The following is an 18,553-nucleotide window of genomic DNA, read 5'->3' on the forward strand; positions in this document are numbered from 1 at the left end:
GAGGGTAGACTCCCAAACTCTTTTCTACAAGGCTAGCACTATCCTAATTTCAAAACCAGATAAAGACACAACAAAGAAAAAAATTACAGGCCAATATCTCTGATGAACATAGATGCTAAAATCCTCAACAAAATATCAGCAATCCAAATCCAGCAATACATTAAACAAATCACATACCACAACAAAGTGGGGCTTATCCCAGGCATGCAAGGATGGTATAACATTTGCAAATCAATAAGTGTAATACATCACATAAACAAAATGACATATAAAAATCAAATGATCATATCAATAGATGCTGATAAAGCATTTGACAAAATCCAGAACCTATTTATGGTAAAAATACTCAGAAAAGTGGAGCCTACCTCAACATAATAAAGGCCACACATGAGAAACCTACTGCCAATATCATACTCTATGGGCAAAAACTAAAACTGTTTCCCTTAAGATAAAGAACAAGACAAGGGTGTCCACTTTCCCCACTCTTATTCAACATAGTACTGGAAGTTCCAGCCACAGTGATTAGACAATAAAAAATAAAATAAAAGGCATTCAAATTGGAAAAGAGAAGTAAAACTGTCATTATTTGCAGATGATGTGATAGTGTACACAGAAAACTCTTTAGGCTCCAACAAAAAACTACTCAACCTAATAGGTGAATTTGGCAAAGTAGCAGGATATAGTCAATATTCAGAAATAGATGGCATTCTTGTACACCAACAATAAATTATCAGAAAGAAAAACATAGGAAAAAATCCCATTTACAATAGCAAAAAGAAAAATAAAGTACCTAGGAATAAATTTAACCAAGGATGTAAAAGACCTGTACTCAGAAAACTATAGAACACTGAAGAAAGAAATTGAGGGAGATAGAAATAAATGGAAGCATATACTATGCTCATGTATTGGAAGAATTAACATCATTAAAATGTCCATATTACCCAAAGCAAACTACAGATTCAATGCAATTCTTATTAAAATACCAATGGCATATTTCACAGATCTAGAACAAATATTCCAAAAATGTCTATGGAACCTAAAAAGACCCCGAATAGTCTCACCAATCCTGAAAAAGAAGAACAAAGTTAGAGGGATCATAATATTTGGTATTAAACTATACTACAAGGCCACTATAATCAAGACAGTCTGGTATTGGCATAATAACAGACACATAGGTCAATGGAACAGAATCGAGGGCCCAGAAATAAACCCATATCTCTATGGTCAATTAATATTCAACGAAGAGGGCACAAGCATACAATGGAGTAAAAATGGCCTCTTCAATAAATGGTGTTGGGAGAACATGCAAAAAAGTGAAACCAAATTGCACCATATGCCCGAATTAACTCAAAATGGATAAAGGACTTAAATATAAGTCATGATACCATCAAAGTTCTAGGGACAAACACAGGCAGTAAAATTTCAGACATCCCAGGTAGCAATATTTTTGCTGATATATGTCCTAGGACAAGGAAAATAAAGGAAAAAATAAACAAATAGGACTACATCAAATTAAAAAGTTACTTCATTGCTAAAGAAACCATCATCAAAATGGAAAGGGAATTGACTGTATGGGAGAACACATTTGCCAATACCTCAGACAAGGATTTGATCTACAAATGTATAAAGAATTCATATGACTCAACACCAGGAATACAAACAATCCAATTTAAAAATGGGCAAAGGACCTGAATAGATGTTTCTCCAAGGAGGACACAGAAAGAAACATGAAAAAATGCTCAACATCACTAGCCATCAGAGAGATGGAAATTAAAACCATAATGAGATACCACCTCACACCTGTCAGAATGACTATCATTAATAATTCAACAAACAAGTGCTGGCAAGGATGTGGAGAAAAAGGAACCCTAATGCACTGTTTGTGGGAATGCAGACTGGTTCAGCCATGGAAAACAGTATGGAATTTCCTCAAAAACTTAAAAATGGAAAAAATAAAACTGTCTTTTGACCCAGCAATTCCACTGTTGGATATATATAGCATATTTGTAGTATTAAAATTTAATGGTTGGTAGAGAGAATTAGGCCATAATGCCTAAAAAAAAGCTCTTTTAGAGAGAACATGATAATAAAAATTGAGAAACACTGGCTAACCATTCCAAAGCTTAGGGGTAAGAGAGGCCAGTCCATGTTTCCCCTTGGTGATGGAGCACACAGGGCTTATTAAAATTCTTCCTGATCACTACCTGTTAGATCTCTGAGTCTATTCACAGGAACAGATGGTGGTTACAATGGTTAATCCAGGGAAATTGTTTATGCAGCAGAACATCTAATGAGGAGATTTAGCAAATGATTGTCCACTATTACTGTAAATCTTGCCATCAATGTAGAAATTACTGTTATCTGGGATGCATTTAAGCATTTACAAAATTGAGCAATATATACCTAGTTAATTCAGTGTATATTAACCCTTTGCTAATTTGTTAATTTGGTAAACAAGCAAAATTTGACAGCAGGGCTGAATTTAGAAATCCTAAACACTAAACAGATTTTGGTGCTCATTTCCATAAACATATCAAAATAATATTCTATGTTTTTTACTTGGTCCAGTCTTGACATGTGCTTTAAAAGAAAATGTCTCTTCAGATTATCTAATCGTAGTAATATGGATAATTAATCAAAGCAGATGTTTTCTCAATTATTTTTGGTGGCTCTGCCTTATTGATATTCAGAGCATACATTTTAGTCTCTATATTGTATAATAAACTTTGACCAGTAATAGTGGTGCTGCATATCTTTCGTCCACATAACTCCATTATCATTAAGTGCATTATTACCAAAACTTGTTAAGTAGAAAATATTTGGGTGAAATTTTCTGTCAGGCCTATGATTTGTGATCTAGCTTTAACATATAGAGCATCACTTTATGTTTCATATTCAAGTCATATAAGGAGCACTGTGTCACTTTGATGGTGAAATAGCCACATGACTGCCTGCTACCCTGTAAATAAGGTCTAAACACATCCGCTTGTTTCTCAAAGTCCCTCCTAATATTCACCCTTAATTCCCTTTGCTCTGTAACTTGGGCCCTTTGCTTTCTTCCTGTGTGCCCAAACTCCAGTCTCATTCTTTTCTCTAGCCATCCTGATAGTCCTTTTATCCTGCAGATTCCCTGCTCTATAAAAAAGCCTTGGGGACTGTGGTAAAAATTTAAAGGCCTAGTTCCTACCCTCCTTTGATGAGCCTGGGCCTCAGCATTCTTTTTAAACTCTTCAGGTGATTCATAAATCAAAAGCCCAGAGTTTGAGATCCACTGGACTATGGTTTGGATCACACTACCTTATTTCTAAGCCTGACTCTCAGAATCCCTAACCGTGTGACTTTCCGCAAGTTTTTCACTTCTCGATGCCTCTGTTTCCTCATCTGTAAAGTGAGGATATTAGAGTGCATGCTCAATAGCATTGTCATAAAAATTAAATGAATTAATAAATGTGAAGTGCTTAGAACAGTATCTAGTACAGAATAGATGCGTAGTAAATGTCAGCTAAATGACCTCTTAGGTATGTTGGAATGTTAATATTGCTGTGTATATTGACTAATCAAACAGGCAGGAAAATTACTCTTGGGATTGAGAGAACCTGTGGTGCTAGACCAAATTCTCAAGAAATGGGATTTCTTAAACATGTGATTCTCAACCTTTGTTGTATATTAGGTTCACCCAATGTGCTTAAAAAATACTGTTGCCTGGGTTCTGCTGTCAGAGATTGGACCTCATTGGTCTGGGGATTGGACACAGAAATAGTCGCTTTTGTTCCACACACGGTTCTAATGAACAGCTAGGGCTGTTCAGGCAATATGATCAACACTGGCTTAGGCAGTTGATCAACAATTAACTTTTTGGCCAACCCAATAATTTTTTATTTGTTTTGTAATATCGTGATCTCTGATCATTGCCCACTTTTTGAAATACTGGTTACTAACTAATTAGCCATCATCTGTAACCATGCTGGATGGTACTCTGGAAGGTTTAACCAAAATTTGGGCAATTCATTCTCTTGGTTATAGTTGCAATGGTAGGTCTATAGGCAGGCCATTCTGGTAATTAGAGAAAGTCATTGAGAAGGCTTGGTCTTGCCAGCTGGGTCTTCACATTTAATTATCAAAATAATCTGGACATTCTATTTTATGTTTTTCAAATGCCATCCTCCACTAAAAGGAGCCAAAGCTTCTTGAAGAAATGACTGATGTCAGGAATGGGGCATGGTTAATAGAAAACGAACTTGAGCATCTCCTTAGCCGAAAAGCAAGGAAGTGCTCAAAAACTGATAAAGGCATGTTAAAAGAACACAGAAACCAACCATCATGAATGAGTTCTTGTCAGAAAATGATTATAATCCGTTGAGTAGAACAGAAAACCATGAGTTCATAGGGACATAAATAAGTAAATAAATAAAGAAATGGAAGGATTAATGAAAAATTGGATATTATTTACATAGTTTAGCATCCATCCCACAAGAGACATGTTAACTATAAATGGTGAACAGAGTAGCTCTACAGTTGAGGAGCCTTTCCCACAACACTTTATTTATTTAGTTTCCCATGAAAATATTTTATTTAATTAATTAATTAATTTTTAATTTCTGTTATTGTTTTTCTATTACAGTTGTCCCAATTTTTCCCCATTGCTCTCTACTGCTTTGCCTCCCACCCCCACTCATGCATCACTTTAATGAAACATTCTCAATAATGTGCTGGATTGAAATTATGGGTACATCATAACATGTCATGAGAAGAACACACTATCACTTCCTGGACAGTTCTGTAAAGTTTCAGAACCTGAATTCAGTCACAAAAAATTATCAGACAAATTCAAGTTGGAATCATTTTACAATATTACTAGCCTGTAATCTTAAAAAATGTTAAGGTCAATAAAGCCAATCAAAGGCTGAGGAAACTTCCAAACTGGAAGAGAGTAAAGACATAATAACAAAATGAAATATATGCTTTTTGAGCTGGATCTTTTTGTTATAAAGAGCATTATTGGACAAACTGGTGAAACAAATGGGGTCCGAAAATTATATGGTAATATGTATCAGTGTTTATTTTCTGATTCTGATTTTGGGGGGTGGGGCTCATGTAAAAGGACTGGCCATGTTTGTATAAAATTCACAGTGAAATATTTGAAGGTAAGGGACACCAGATCTGCAGCTTAATTTCAAATTGTTCTGGAAGAAAAACAGTTCTTTTATTGTACTTGCAAAGTTGCTATAAATTTGAGATTGCTAAAATTTTTTTAAGTACATAAAATGATGCTGCAAGGATGCATTGCATCTAGTTAAAATTCAGTTTTCTGATTTGGGTGAGGGCTGGGACTGGAGGCAAGAACTCACATTTTTAGCATTTACCGTAAGTGGCAGATTTAGACTGAAGGAATAAGCAGTTTTCCAGAGAGAAGCAGTTTGCAATCATTCACTCAGCACTCAGCAAAACTGCTTCACTTTTACTCCATATTCTAGCACCAGCCTCCCCATCCATCCACCCATGTTTTCCAAAGCTTGAATCTACATTTTTCTTTGCCAGCAGCAAAGATTGTTACAGAACAGTGGTGAATTCCCAGGGTGGAGAATTGAGAAATGATTCAAGTGGATCTGCTAGCAGTTTTGTCCAAAGAGAATAGAGTTTCCAGGTTTTCTGTGTATTGTTCCTCAAGCAGGACAATCCCTGGAGGTAAAGCCATTTCCTAAGATTGCTTTGATGACTCCAGAGTGACAGGAGTTAGGTGAAAACAGGCATGCTTGAGTATGGCATTAGGAAAACGTGGCATGCGTCCAGGTAATTCTAGTGTACGTGGACTGTTTTAAGACTCTCTCTGGTATAATAGGAAAGCACAAATTGAAATTTTGAAATATAACAGCAAAATCCTAACGTGAAAATCCAATACTGTTCACATAGAATACTTCTTAAAGACAAAACAAAACTAAACCTATCTTGACTGAAAAATTCATACTCAATATTGTAAGTTGTCAAATGTCCTACTGGCATGGTGCCAGCATTGAGGAAAAAAAATCACTCTAATGTTTTATCTCTATAAACCCTGAAACTGAGTTTTTAACAAAACAAAAACAAATGCATGTGAGTGATACAGTCTGTACCCTCAATTTTGGAAATCAAAACAGGCAAGTGGTTAAACCTATAGTCTGAATTATCAACACATAAGATTTTTAAAAAGATACTCTTAAATTACCATTAAAAGACCCACTGTACATGCCCTGTATAATTTCTCTTTTTTTATTATTTTTAGGAGCTAACTCAGGATCACCTTTCATGGGTCATTTGGACAATTTTGGAGGATTTTTAAAAGAAGTTCCCCCATAGGTGAAATGAGAGGGTTGCCCAAGAGACTCTCAGAGGACTATAAGGCTATTAAAACCCATGATTCAGAGCTTTTGAATTAAGTATGGGCATGAAGAAAAGAGCTCATAAAGAATCAATTTTTATGAAGTTGATGGTTATGTAGAGTTACAGAATTTGATATCTAGAGGGGATCTCAGGGACATTAGGTGAAGGATTCGATCATGTGCCTAAGAGATGAAAATAGAGTTCATGTCCACTGGTCCCTAGTTCAGGGCCTTTTCCACCACCTTATAACTTTATTTATCCTTTTCTTTCCCCCCCCTCCCTTCCTACTTTCCTTTTATCCTTCCTTCTTTTCCTCCTTCCCGCCTTTCCTCCTTCCATCATGGGATTGACAATCATAAATGACAGCAATTCTATGACTATCCATTAACTGGGAAGTTGTTTATAAACAAATAACAATAATAATAAACATCTTGTGTGGAGAGAACATACTGGAATCCAGAGTGTCTAGATCATTTAAAATAATCTTTCTGTGAGTTATCTTTGTTAACACTCTTGTATTTTCTCTCTTTTGTTGTTATTTATGAGAACTTTCTTTATGCCTAACTATTTTGCTTCTGCTTTATTGGTACTGTAGCCTTAGGATGGGCCTATATACCTTCCTTATGTGGGGCAATCAAGGAGTACCTGGATGGATATACTGGTGGATAGCAATAGGAGGAATTCTTTTCCCAAGAAAGTTTGAGTTAAGTACAAGCAGGGTACAACTTATATTCTAGATTCAATATTTGACTCTTCTCTTTTTCTCAGATGCCACGTACAATGCCAGTGAACTCTGCTGACTTACCGCTCTTTTCCTTCACTGCTGCTTGGGACAAGTCACCAGTTTTTCTTGTTCCAATAGATTCTACTTGTTTCTGCCCATAGCCCCTGCAGTCCATTTTCAAAACAACAACCAGATTTCTTTTAAAATGTAAGATCATGCCCCTTTTCTCCTTGAAATGGTTCCAGACTCACCTGACTCAGAAAAAAGGACCAAGTCCTTACAGTGGCTCATAGTGCCTTAGGCAATGATTCTCAAAGAGGAGTCCTCAGCCCAGGGCATCAGAATCACCTAGGGAATTATTAGAAATGCATTTTCTCAGGCACCCTAGACCTCCTAACTGAGAGACTGGGTTTAACATGCCCTACGGTGATTCCAATGCATACTCAAGTGTGAGACCCTCCCCAGTTACTCCCTTTGATCTTGCTTTCTTAGATTAAAATAGACCTCTTTCTCATTAAGGTTTTGGTAGTTGCTATTTTCTCTACTGGGATAATCTTTCATTCCCCAGATAGTTGCTCAGGTTACTTTTTATGTTTTTCAGGCTCCCCCCCCCCCCTGAAATTTAACTTAATAATCAGTGAGGTCCAGGATATTTGAAATCTTAACTTATCTCTCTCCTAAGTCTACCCTTCCTGCCACCAACTTATACACACATGAGCGTCCCCCACTTTCTCATCCCAACTTGTTTTTTTGGCATGACACTTGGCTTGGGATCTCTCATGAAGTTGCTGTCAAGATGTCAGCCAGTTCTGCAGTCATCTGCAGGCTTTCTTAAAGCTGGAGGATCTGATTCCAGCCAGGATGGCTCCTTGGCTCATACAACTTGCAGAATGGTGCTTGCTATTGGCAGGAGGGCTCAGTTCCTTGCTAAGTAGACCGCTCCACAGTACTATTGGAGTGTTCTCAGCACATGTCAGCTGCCTTACTCCTGAGATAGTGATCTAAGGGATATCCAGGAAAAACCACACACACTTTTATAATCTAGAATTTTATGACCATTCTATGACCCAGAACCATCAAGGTAAGACACTCAAATTTCTGACCCAGAGAAAGTTTGAGATAATAAATGACATTGTTTTAAGCTGTTAAGTTTGAAATATTATTTTTTGCAGCAATAGATGAGTTTTCAGGTGGCAGTAATACTTCATTTGCCACTATTTGACTTACTATATGTTTTATTTAATTTAAAAAATCCATCAAACATTGCCTCCACGTACATCCTAGAATATAAATCCCAGGAAATAATGGTTTTCTGCTTAAAACAGTGCCTAAACTGTCAAATAGTAGAAATTTACAAAAGTAATTAATATTTAGAGAGGCTGTATCTGGGTAGCAGAGAATTATGCGAGTGTGATTGGAGGAAGGTGTCTCTGTGGTACCACTACTTTGCACAACTTTAGGGGGCACCATTAGCACTGTATTTCTAGTGAATGAAGACTTCTGAGATCACAGCTCTATGTAAAATTCGTCTTTACTTTTCAGGTCCCCTGAATGGGCCACAGTTTGAGAAACACTCATCCAGGAGAAAAAGAGCATAGGCAGTTAGAACAAGACCCAGTTTCAACAGAGAGATTCTTGGTCCAACATCTTACAAAAATAGCAGGGAGTTACAGACTTCAAAAGACCATGGGGACTGGACAATGACTGTCTCTGTGGCAAGGTCTGAACTGATGGCCAGTAACCAGAGTTCCCCTTCTCCCTTATGTTCTTGACAGAACCTGGTAATCTCCATGAAGTTTTAGAGGCAGAAAGTTGATAAATGGCAGAGAGGGGAGGTTATATAAATATTGGGGGTATACTAGTTCCTTAGGAAGCTTGACTTGAAGAAAAGGAGACTTGAAGTCAGGAAAGAGAAGATAGACTGGAAGAAAGTTCATCTGGGACAAGAATTATGTGGTTGTGGGGAGGGCAGAGGGTGCTGAGTTATCCCAAGGGAGGGAGAAGAGACAAAAACAAAAGAACAACAACAACAACAACAAATCCTAGTGAGATATAAGATATATAGTCAATACATTTTAAATCTTACACCTATTTGCAAAATTGTGTTGTTCATATTAAAAGAACTTTCAAGTATTAAACAAGGTAGGTGAGTTTTGGTGGGAGCCCTTCCTGTTGCAAATTCAATACACTGACTGGTAGGTGGTTTCTATATATTATCTTGTTCAAATCCTCTCCACAGTCCCACAAGATATTTTTTCTTCCATCTAATATGAGGAAACTGAGTTTTAGTTTAGAAAACCTGCCCAAGTAGGAAACATAAATTGGGTAATCAAGACCTCTAGCCCTGGCTGGTGTGGCTCAGTGGATTGAGCACTGGCCTGTGGACTGAAAGGTCACTGGTTTGAGTCCCGGTCAGGGCACATGCCTGGGTTGCGGGCCACAGCCTCAGTTGGAGGTGTGTGGAGGCAGCCAATCTATGTTTCTCTCACACATATTTCTCTCCCTCTCTCCCCCCTTTCCCTTCTCTCTAAAAAATAAATAAATAAATAAAAATCTGTTTTAAAAAAGAGCTCTGTCCACACACATGCTGAACTATCTCTTTATGGATAAGAGGGTTCACAAATTATTGCCTAAACCAGTATACCTCTGTAGCGAAGGAGAGCACTACTAAGAATAAGCCAAGGACAACAGGCACAAAGAGGGATCATTCAGGGTCAAAGAGGATCTACAGTTACTCTATCCAGGTAGATTCAGCCCTTTTACTATGCAAAATACATCAGTACTCACATTTTCTAAGCTCCACTTAAAATCCTAGAGTTGCCTCTGAAACATGACTCCATAGTCATAACCACAGCTCTGTTTAATGGATAAAGGTAGAGAGAAAACTAAAAATAAAGTAGACTTTTGGATCCTCCTGCTAACTTGTGGCAGGGGGATAGTTCAGAATGGTCCTGAGTCAAGCAGAACATAGAGTATAATTAAAGGACGATGGTGACCTAGGCTTTTATTGTATTCTAATTTGCACCATGAAAATTTAAGTTTTGCTTAAATTCTTGCTATTTTAAGAAAAGGTCTAAATGATAAAGTTTTTATTCATGAGAAAGTTGTTTTTCCTTATTTCCACTTAAAAAAAAAAAAGCTGGTCAATCACTAAGCTAAGCTCATTTGAGTGATGGCAAAGTCAAAATTATGACTGCCTGATTTTACCCTTCCCTGCACTTGTCACAAAAATTAAATTAAAGATCATGCTTATAAATATAATGCATGAACTGGTACATGGCATTCTGAAAGATAGAATGAATGCTCCTTCTGTCCAGTCACTCACAAAAGAACATGTCACATGATATGCAGAGAAAATAAGAAGGCTGAGAAAAAATTCTGTGTCTGAGGGAATATGACGTGCATTCCACCAATGATTCATGTATTCAGAAAAAAATATTTTAGTAAAAACAACAATAATAATAATAATACCTATAATAGCAATATTAGATCTTTCAAACTTGTATAGTACTTCTTAGTTTTCACATATAATTTCATTTGATAAAAGAGATCATTAATATTTTAAAGTGCAGTATGGGGTTGCTTGCACTGAAAGGGCTCAGTTTCCTGAAAAATGAGTGTCACACATGCAAGCTTGTTGAATATTCTCTGTAAAGGCAACTATAGAGCAGGAATCAAAATGCTAGTGCATTCTGTAAAAATATGATGGAAAAAATAGCATTTATTACCAGAAGCTACTGAAAGCTTTGAAGATATATGTATAGAGAAAATGACTGTTCTAAACTTGCTGCTGAATTTTAGAAGCATAAATTCTCTTTACTTTTTAAATGAAAATACATTTTTGTTTTATAAATATGAAATGACTTGTGCCACATACCTTTCAATTACACATACATTTTGGAAATTGAATATTAAATTCTCCAAAATCTGCCCCTTCTCCTTCTCTATCCTTCCAAGATAATTCCTGAGGTCATTTGCTATATATCTTCCCAGACTCTGTATTATAAATGTAGGTATGCATATACATACATATATAGGTACATATTTGTATTTTTGTAGGGCCGTACTATATTTTTTCCTCTCTTTCTCTCTCTCTTTATCTAATTCTTGAATACATGGCTGAGTTGATGCTTTTGTAAGAAAACTTCTGAGGAAGTGCAGATCATTCTAAGAAGCACCAACAAACAATAGTAGTCACAAAAATGGGGAGACAGAGAAACAACCCCCTATCAAAAGGAAGGTAGAACCCCCAGAAAGAGTGCTAAATGAAATAGAGGGGAGCAAACTATCAGATATGGAATTCAAAACATGGATTATGGAGAAGCTCAATGAGCTCAGCGGAAACTACAAAGAACTCCAGAAAAACTACAGGGAACTCCAGAAAAACTACAAGGAACTTACTGAGAATTACACCAGCATGAAAAAGGACATGGAAGCTATCAATAAGAGCCAAGAGGAAATGAAGAATACAATCTCTGAATTGAAGAACACAGTAGAAGGAATTAAAAGCAGGTTAGAGGAAGCAGAAGATCAGATCAGCGAGCTGGAGGACAACTTAGACAAAAACTCCCAGACAGTGCAACAAAATGAAAAAAGACTGAACAAGACTGAAGAGGTTCTATGACAGCTGCAGGATAACATGAAACATAATGATATCTGTATCATAGGAATTCCAGAAGGAGAAGAAGAAGAGCAAGGGATAGAAAACCTCTTTGAAAAACTAATGACAGAAAACTTCCTTAACACGAGGAGAGAAAGAGTCATGCAAGTCCAGGAAGCACAGAGGGTCCCAATGAAGATGAACCCCAACAGGCCCACTTCAAGACACATCATAATTAAAATGCCAACACTGAAAGACAAAGAGAGAATCCTAAAAGCAGCAAGAGAGAAATAACTAATAACATACAAGGGAGCTCCAATAAGGCTATCATCAGATTTCTCAGCAGAAACACTGCAAGCCAGAGGGAATGGCAAAAAATATTTCAAGCAATGAAAAACAAAGGCCTACAACCAAGAATACTCTACCCAGCAAGGCTCTCATTCAAAATGGAAGGTGAAATAAGGAGTTTCCAAGACAAAAGAAGGCTAAAAGAATACATCTCCACCAAACCAGCATTGCAAGAGATGCTAAAGGGTCCGCTTTAAGAAGATGAAGAAACAGAGAGAGACAGAGAGGAACACGAGTACAAAGGGGGAAAATGACAATGAATAAGTACTGAAAGAAAGCAGGAATTTCTACCATTTGGAACAACATGGTTAGAACTAGAGAGAATTATGCTTAGCGAAATAAGCCAGGCAACAAAAGAAAAATACCTTATGCTATCACCTATTACAGGAAACTAATGAACAACACAAACAAATGAACAAAATTGAACCAGAGGTATGTAAACAAGGAATAAACTAATAGTAACAAAGGGGGAGATGGGAGGGAGAGAAGGGGGTAAGAAGGGGAAGGGTCTAGTCAAAGAACATGTATAAATGACCCATGGACATGGACAACTGGGTGGGGACTGAATGTGGGAGAAGGGGGGGGGCAGGGTGCAGGGAAGCAAGAGGGGGAAAAAAGTGGAACAACTGTAAGAAAAAACAAGCAAAAATAAATTTTTAGTGGGGGAAAAATGAAAATATAAAGAATGGAAATGCAAGTTTAGTGAATATTAGAAGGACCAGGATTTTCCTTCACACTGTATATTTTTCTCCCCACCTGATCCCTCCAGAGTTTGGCATTCTAAAGAAGTAAGTAATGACATAAGTTTCTTTGCATAAAACTAATAAGACCAGTTGTTAATAGATTTTTTTTTTAACTAAGACTTTGACTGGAATGTCATGCCTAAAGAAGACATGCTTGGGCTTTGGTTGTTACCAAAAAGCCCTGAGGAACTGGGATTGACTTTCAAAGGTAATAAAAGTCCACGAGATAAAAGGCCTGGTACCTTGGATGGATGCACGGTCCATGGCACTCTTTCCAGGGAAGGAATGAAGGTTGTTTTCCTGAAAGATGGCTAGATGGGACCTTAAGGCACAATGGAAAACCTGAAGGACTTGGAAAAGCCAGGTGTTTAAAGGCAAGGCTGAATAGCAGGTATGTGGCTTAGCTTCTGTGCCCTAAAGGACAAGCTGAAGGTCACTCTAATGTTTCCTTGTGTAACTTCCAGCAAAGCAGACTTAAAGATCATGTGTGATCATTTGCTGTTCTTGTTGTGTTTATGAAAATAAACTGGATAAATTGAAAATGGACTTAATGCAGTTCCTTTAATGACAAGGAGGATAATCTTAAGGAGAAAAATCGCGATTCAAGGAAAATCACAATGCTCAATGGTAGACTATAAACTAGTGCAGCTAGCTATCTTTAAAGTTTCTTTTCATGTAATGTTTGTTTTCATTTGAAAGTTAAACTAGGTCTGTGACATCATCAAAGTGCTTAATATACAGGCAAGAAGAATGTCAAATGCCTTGCAGCTGGATGTCTTCCCAATAAGACAGTCTTGCAGATCTAGAGACAGGTTTGTGGGTTATGTTGTGTAAGTTAACATGTGTGTTCTGTTTTCATAGGGCATAAGCCTACGATCTCATTACCTGAGTGATTGTCTGTACGTATAGGCCTCACTTAATCCTGTCTGCATTGCTGCCTCCTGAGACTCAATGGTTTGGCTGAACTAAGTGGCTGGGTTGGTGAAGAATGGGGTGGTCTGTGGGCTTCACTTTAAAACTGGTTTCTCTTTTCTGTCCTAAAGGCTTGGACAGAAAGATCCCAGAGGCCTCAGAGGGGGGAAACCTAAAATATTTCCCTCAGCCGAAACTAAGTATAATGAGCAAAAGGGTTTTGGACAGGTGAGATGTACCTGGCGTACCTTCCTCCAAAGAAGCCCTTCTTTTCCCTAATGTGGGACATTGAAAAATTAATACCTGTCTTTTGTCATCTAGTGGTTATGGATTGAATGATGTCCTTTAACCCTGTTGCCAAATCTGTTACCTCCAGAATACAACAAGGATGCCAGCCTGTTAAATCAAGCATGCCGTTGTCTGGGGACAGCCAACCAACCTGGAGTCTGCACGATCCTTCCCCATGTGGGAAGGCCACCCTCCCCTCCACACACCCACTCTTATTAGGGATTTCTGGACCCAAGGGTAGGTAGGACGATGACCATGTCCTGCTTGAAGCAGCTAGGGGAGCTCGAGACCTTCGCCCATTGTCCTTTATAAGATTATAAAGGGTCTTAAGTCTGAGAGGGAGGGATTGTTATTTTTTATTGTTAAAATAATTAATTAATTTATTTATTTTAAAAGAAGAAGAAGAAGAATATATGAAAGGGTGAGGCAGGAGAGCTTGTATGTACGACCCATGGGCATGGACTTGGGGGGGATTGTTGGCGGAGGGGGGTGCTGTGTGGAGGGGAGCAAAGGGGAAAAAATTGGAACTATTGTACCAATATAATAAATAAAATATACTTAAAAAAAGAGAAAACTTCTGAGAAGCAGGAAATTATTAAGATTGAATCAAGATTTATAAGCAACCATGGAAATTATTTGCTTTGATGCATTTATCAGTCCCAGGTGATCTAGACTCCAGAATAGTGGTTCTTAAACTTGAGCACACATGTAAGTACCTGGAAGGCTTTTAAAATACAGATTACTGATCCCCACCCCAGAGTTTCTGATGTAGTAGATCTGGGATGGGGCCTTAGAATTGTTATGAAAAGTTCCCAGGTGATGCAGATATAGTAATACTCCTTGAGATCCACTAGCTAGAGTTTGGGCTTGAATGAGTCACAAGTATGAGGCATAGAGAGTGACCACTGCTTTGGTCCTAAATACAGTGGAAAATTTGTCTGCCTCAGTTTAGCATTGTTTGGAGAGGAAAATAGGAAGAAAAAGACATTTGCTGAAAATTTCTGATCTTATACACACATTGATATGGGATTAAGGACAAGTAGCAAAGAAAACAAAACCAAATACCAAACTCTGAGCCATTTGTTTAAAGTATGCCCTAATTGGTAGTATCTCCACAAATCTTAGAAAACAAAATGTGAATAAGCCAACTTCCAAAAAATTTCACAAATAAAAATACAAGAAATATGACAATCAAAAAAGACAAAGTATACAAAGACATAACAGCAAGTATGTGTTTGCAGAAACAATAAACTACAGAACTTACAAAGATTGGAGATATTTAAATTTTAGATACAGGTTATTTTAAAATATATTTTATTTGCCAAATAAAAGTGGAATTTATGTTTCAAAAATAACAAATAAAACTTGTAAAAATGAAAACTTTAATAATTACAATGAGAAACTCAGCAGTTAAACATCATATTAAATAAAGTTGATTAGAAAATTAGAAAATTAAATAACAGATGACAAATTAATCAGAAAGTATCAAAAGCAGACAGAGATACACACACACACACAAAAGAATTCATTTAAATTGAGTCATGGACAGAGAAAGAAAAGCATGAGGTAGTGGAGATGGAATATTTGGTAAGGAGATGGGTGAAACTTTTTAGAACTAATGAAAGATGCCCATTCCCATATCCAAGAAGCAAAACAAATTCTAAGAAAGACAAATAGAAATCCACACATAGGCTCATCATAAAGACAGATAAACCAAAAAGAAACAATATTTAAATTGAGATATTACTTCTTAACCACTATAGAATTGATAAGACTGTGGGAAAATATCCTTAAAGTATTGCAATAAAATAGCTATCAACCTCAAATTTTTACCCAGCAAAACTGCCTTAAAAAAAGAAAAGCAAAATAACATTTGCAGACATACAAAGCCAGAAGGACTTGTACTAAAGAATTTTAGTGGATTTACTGCTTAAGGATGGAGGAAGGAGTATGGAAAAGCATGTTTTATCAAAAGTGCTGTTTTCTATAATAATATTCTTTCAATTGTTTTTATACAAAATAAACGTTCTAAATCATTGGAAATTGAAATTGATGTAACTTGTATTAACCAGGGTTCTTTGAAACAGTTCTCTCTATGATTTTGTTGTTCTTGATAGCATTCTAATTTATCTCAGATGCTAAACAATTAATTAGGGATCTGAAATTACTAAGCTTTTCATTATAGGAATAGTGTTGCAGTGGGTCAACTCAAAGTATACTGTGGTTCATATAATTCCAGTCAAAATAATGAGGATAAAATTCTATATCTAAACTTATGCAATATAAAAATGCAAGTAAATATATTTAAAAATTGTTTGACTTTTTATTTTGATGTTCAATACTTTAGCAAAATACTGAAGTAATAACGCTTTCAGTCAAGCCTACAACAATGACAACATTTCTTCCTTCATTAAAACTAGTTATAGTCCTGGCCAGGTGGTTCAGTTTGTTGGAGCATTATCCTGTACAATAAAAGGTTGAAGGTTCAGTTCTTGGTGAGGGCATATATATACCAGGTTGTGGGTTCAATCTCTGGTCAGGGGCACGTACAGGAGGCAACCAATTGATGTTTCTCTCACTTCTCTCTTTCTCTCCCCCCTCCCAGCTCTCTCTCTCCAATCAATAATTTTTAAAAAAATCCTCAAAAAATAAATAAATAAAACTAGTTCTCATTTCCAGAAGGGGAAAAGGAAAGAAGATAGGAGAAGCTGTGTGGTTCTAGAATAAAAAAGAGATTCTCACATTTACAAACTGCATGGACTTGGGCAAGTTAAAGAACGATTTGCAGACTATACTTTAAAAACATCCTTAGAATAAGAAAATTTGACATCCTCTAAAAAATCTTCGTTTGTATCTAAATACAGTTATTATAGTTTCATATACTGAAAACCTCGATGAATTTGTGTTCCAATTTGACCCACAAGGGCTGGAAGCAGGGCAGGGAAGCCAGAGGCTTGAGAGTAGTGTGATGAGGCCAAATAATGGGGCATTAAACTGAGTGATTTATAAATAAAAATACCAGAAGCTTCTCTTACAGAAAAATAAAATAAAATAAAATTAGAGAGATGACCAAGGTGGAAAAAGGATTGCTAACCCTAAAACAGAAAGACAACTGTGGAGAAGGGTCATGATCCACATTACTCCTCTACCCAGTGACACAATATGCAATTGCATATTCAGTAGGAATCACAAGAGAAAGTGAAACATATGTAATAGTACCACATATAAACTAGGACATAGTTTATTTTGTTAAAATAGAAACATTGATAAATAACAAGTGCCCTATTATGGAACCATCTGCCACTGGCATGTCCCATTATGCTTCTCTTATTGCTCTTGTCCCAGAAAACTTGAACCTTTTTTTCTTTGAAGATATCTTAGGAACAAATGCACGATTCTCATGTTTCTGTGGAGTGACTTGCATTTACATTTCACCACATCTCACAGAGAGAATACCCCTGGTAACAAATCCTTAGTGATCCTAATTTTGTTATTTAGAGCAGATTCTGAGACTACAAATTTGGGTGAGGAGAAGCCATGTTATTTAGTTATATTAGGGTTATGATATGATGTTCCTAACCAAAGCACATTATGTAGAAAGTAAAAAAAGTTTTCACACGTTTGAATGAAGAGCCAGGGGGAATACTCTTTTTAGTTAAGGGAGATGTAACTGCAGCAGTTTATGGCCCACCTCATGACAGTGGAAATGGAAACAAACTCAGGCTCTAGATAACAACCTCTGAGATAGGTCATGCATTTAATGGGCAACACTCAGTGATGTAGACTCTCCCAAGGGAAAAGGCAATTTTTATTTTCCCCCTAATCCGTTTACCAATTATGGCCTTATGAGATTTCCCAGAAAAGATCTAATTACAGCAGGAAGTGAAAGCCTTGGCTACTGTCCCAATCAGATACCAAGGAAACTTAGCACCTGGTGCCAGTTAGAGCTGTTGGCCTTCTCTGTGGTTCTAAGTGTTCTTCTCTGAATGATTCTAAACTTTCAAGCACATTTCAATGATTTAGCACAGTGTGTACCCTATCATCTCCCTGGCTGGTTTGGCTCAGTGGATTGAGCGTCGGCCTGCGAGCTAAGTGTCGCTGGTTCGATCTTCCAGTCAGGGTACATCAGAGAAGGAAAACTCTGACTCCAAAAAACCTCCACTGCCTTGCGGCATACCTCTTCAGGGGAAAGGCTAAGGGAGTAAACCCCGACAGAAAATCCGGAGCCGGAGTCCCTAAGGCAGTTTGACGTTGTAGTCAACACCGGCAACTCCTGCGGCGCACCTGAAGCCAAGCTGTATTGACTCCGTCTTTCCCTTGGACCCTTCAGCTGCGAAGAGAGGGGGGGTCTGCTGCATGGGCAACAGCAGACCCTCCATATCACCCTGCCCAGGCTCTGTAGCTTCAGCTTCACTGGAGAGGACACTCCAGCGTCATCGCAATATGTCGATTCAACACGGGAGGAGACAGATACCGTGTCACTCCCGAGTTGGACTGCACAACCATTCTCGGCGGTGCAGATAGACTCTTAAGAAGCTACACCATCGTCTCTCGAGACGGACGGCTGCCGATAATAATAAA

This window comes from Furipterus horrens, unplaced genomic scaffold, assembly GCF_987537825.1.
Source record: "Furipterus horrens unplaced genomic scaffold, mFurHor1.1.pri manual_scaffold_8, whole genome shotgun sequence".
In the NCBI taxonomy this organism is placed as follows: Eukaryota; Metazoa; Chordata; class Mammalia; order Chiroptera; family Furipteridae; genus Furipterus; species Furipterus horrens.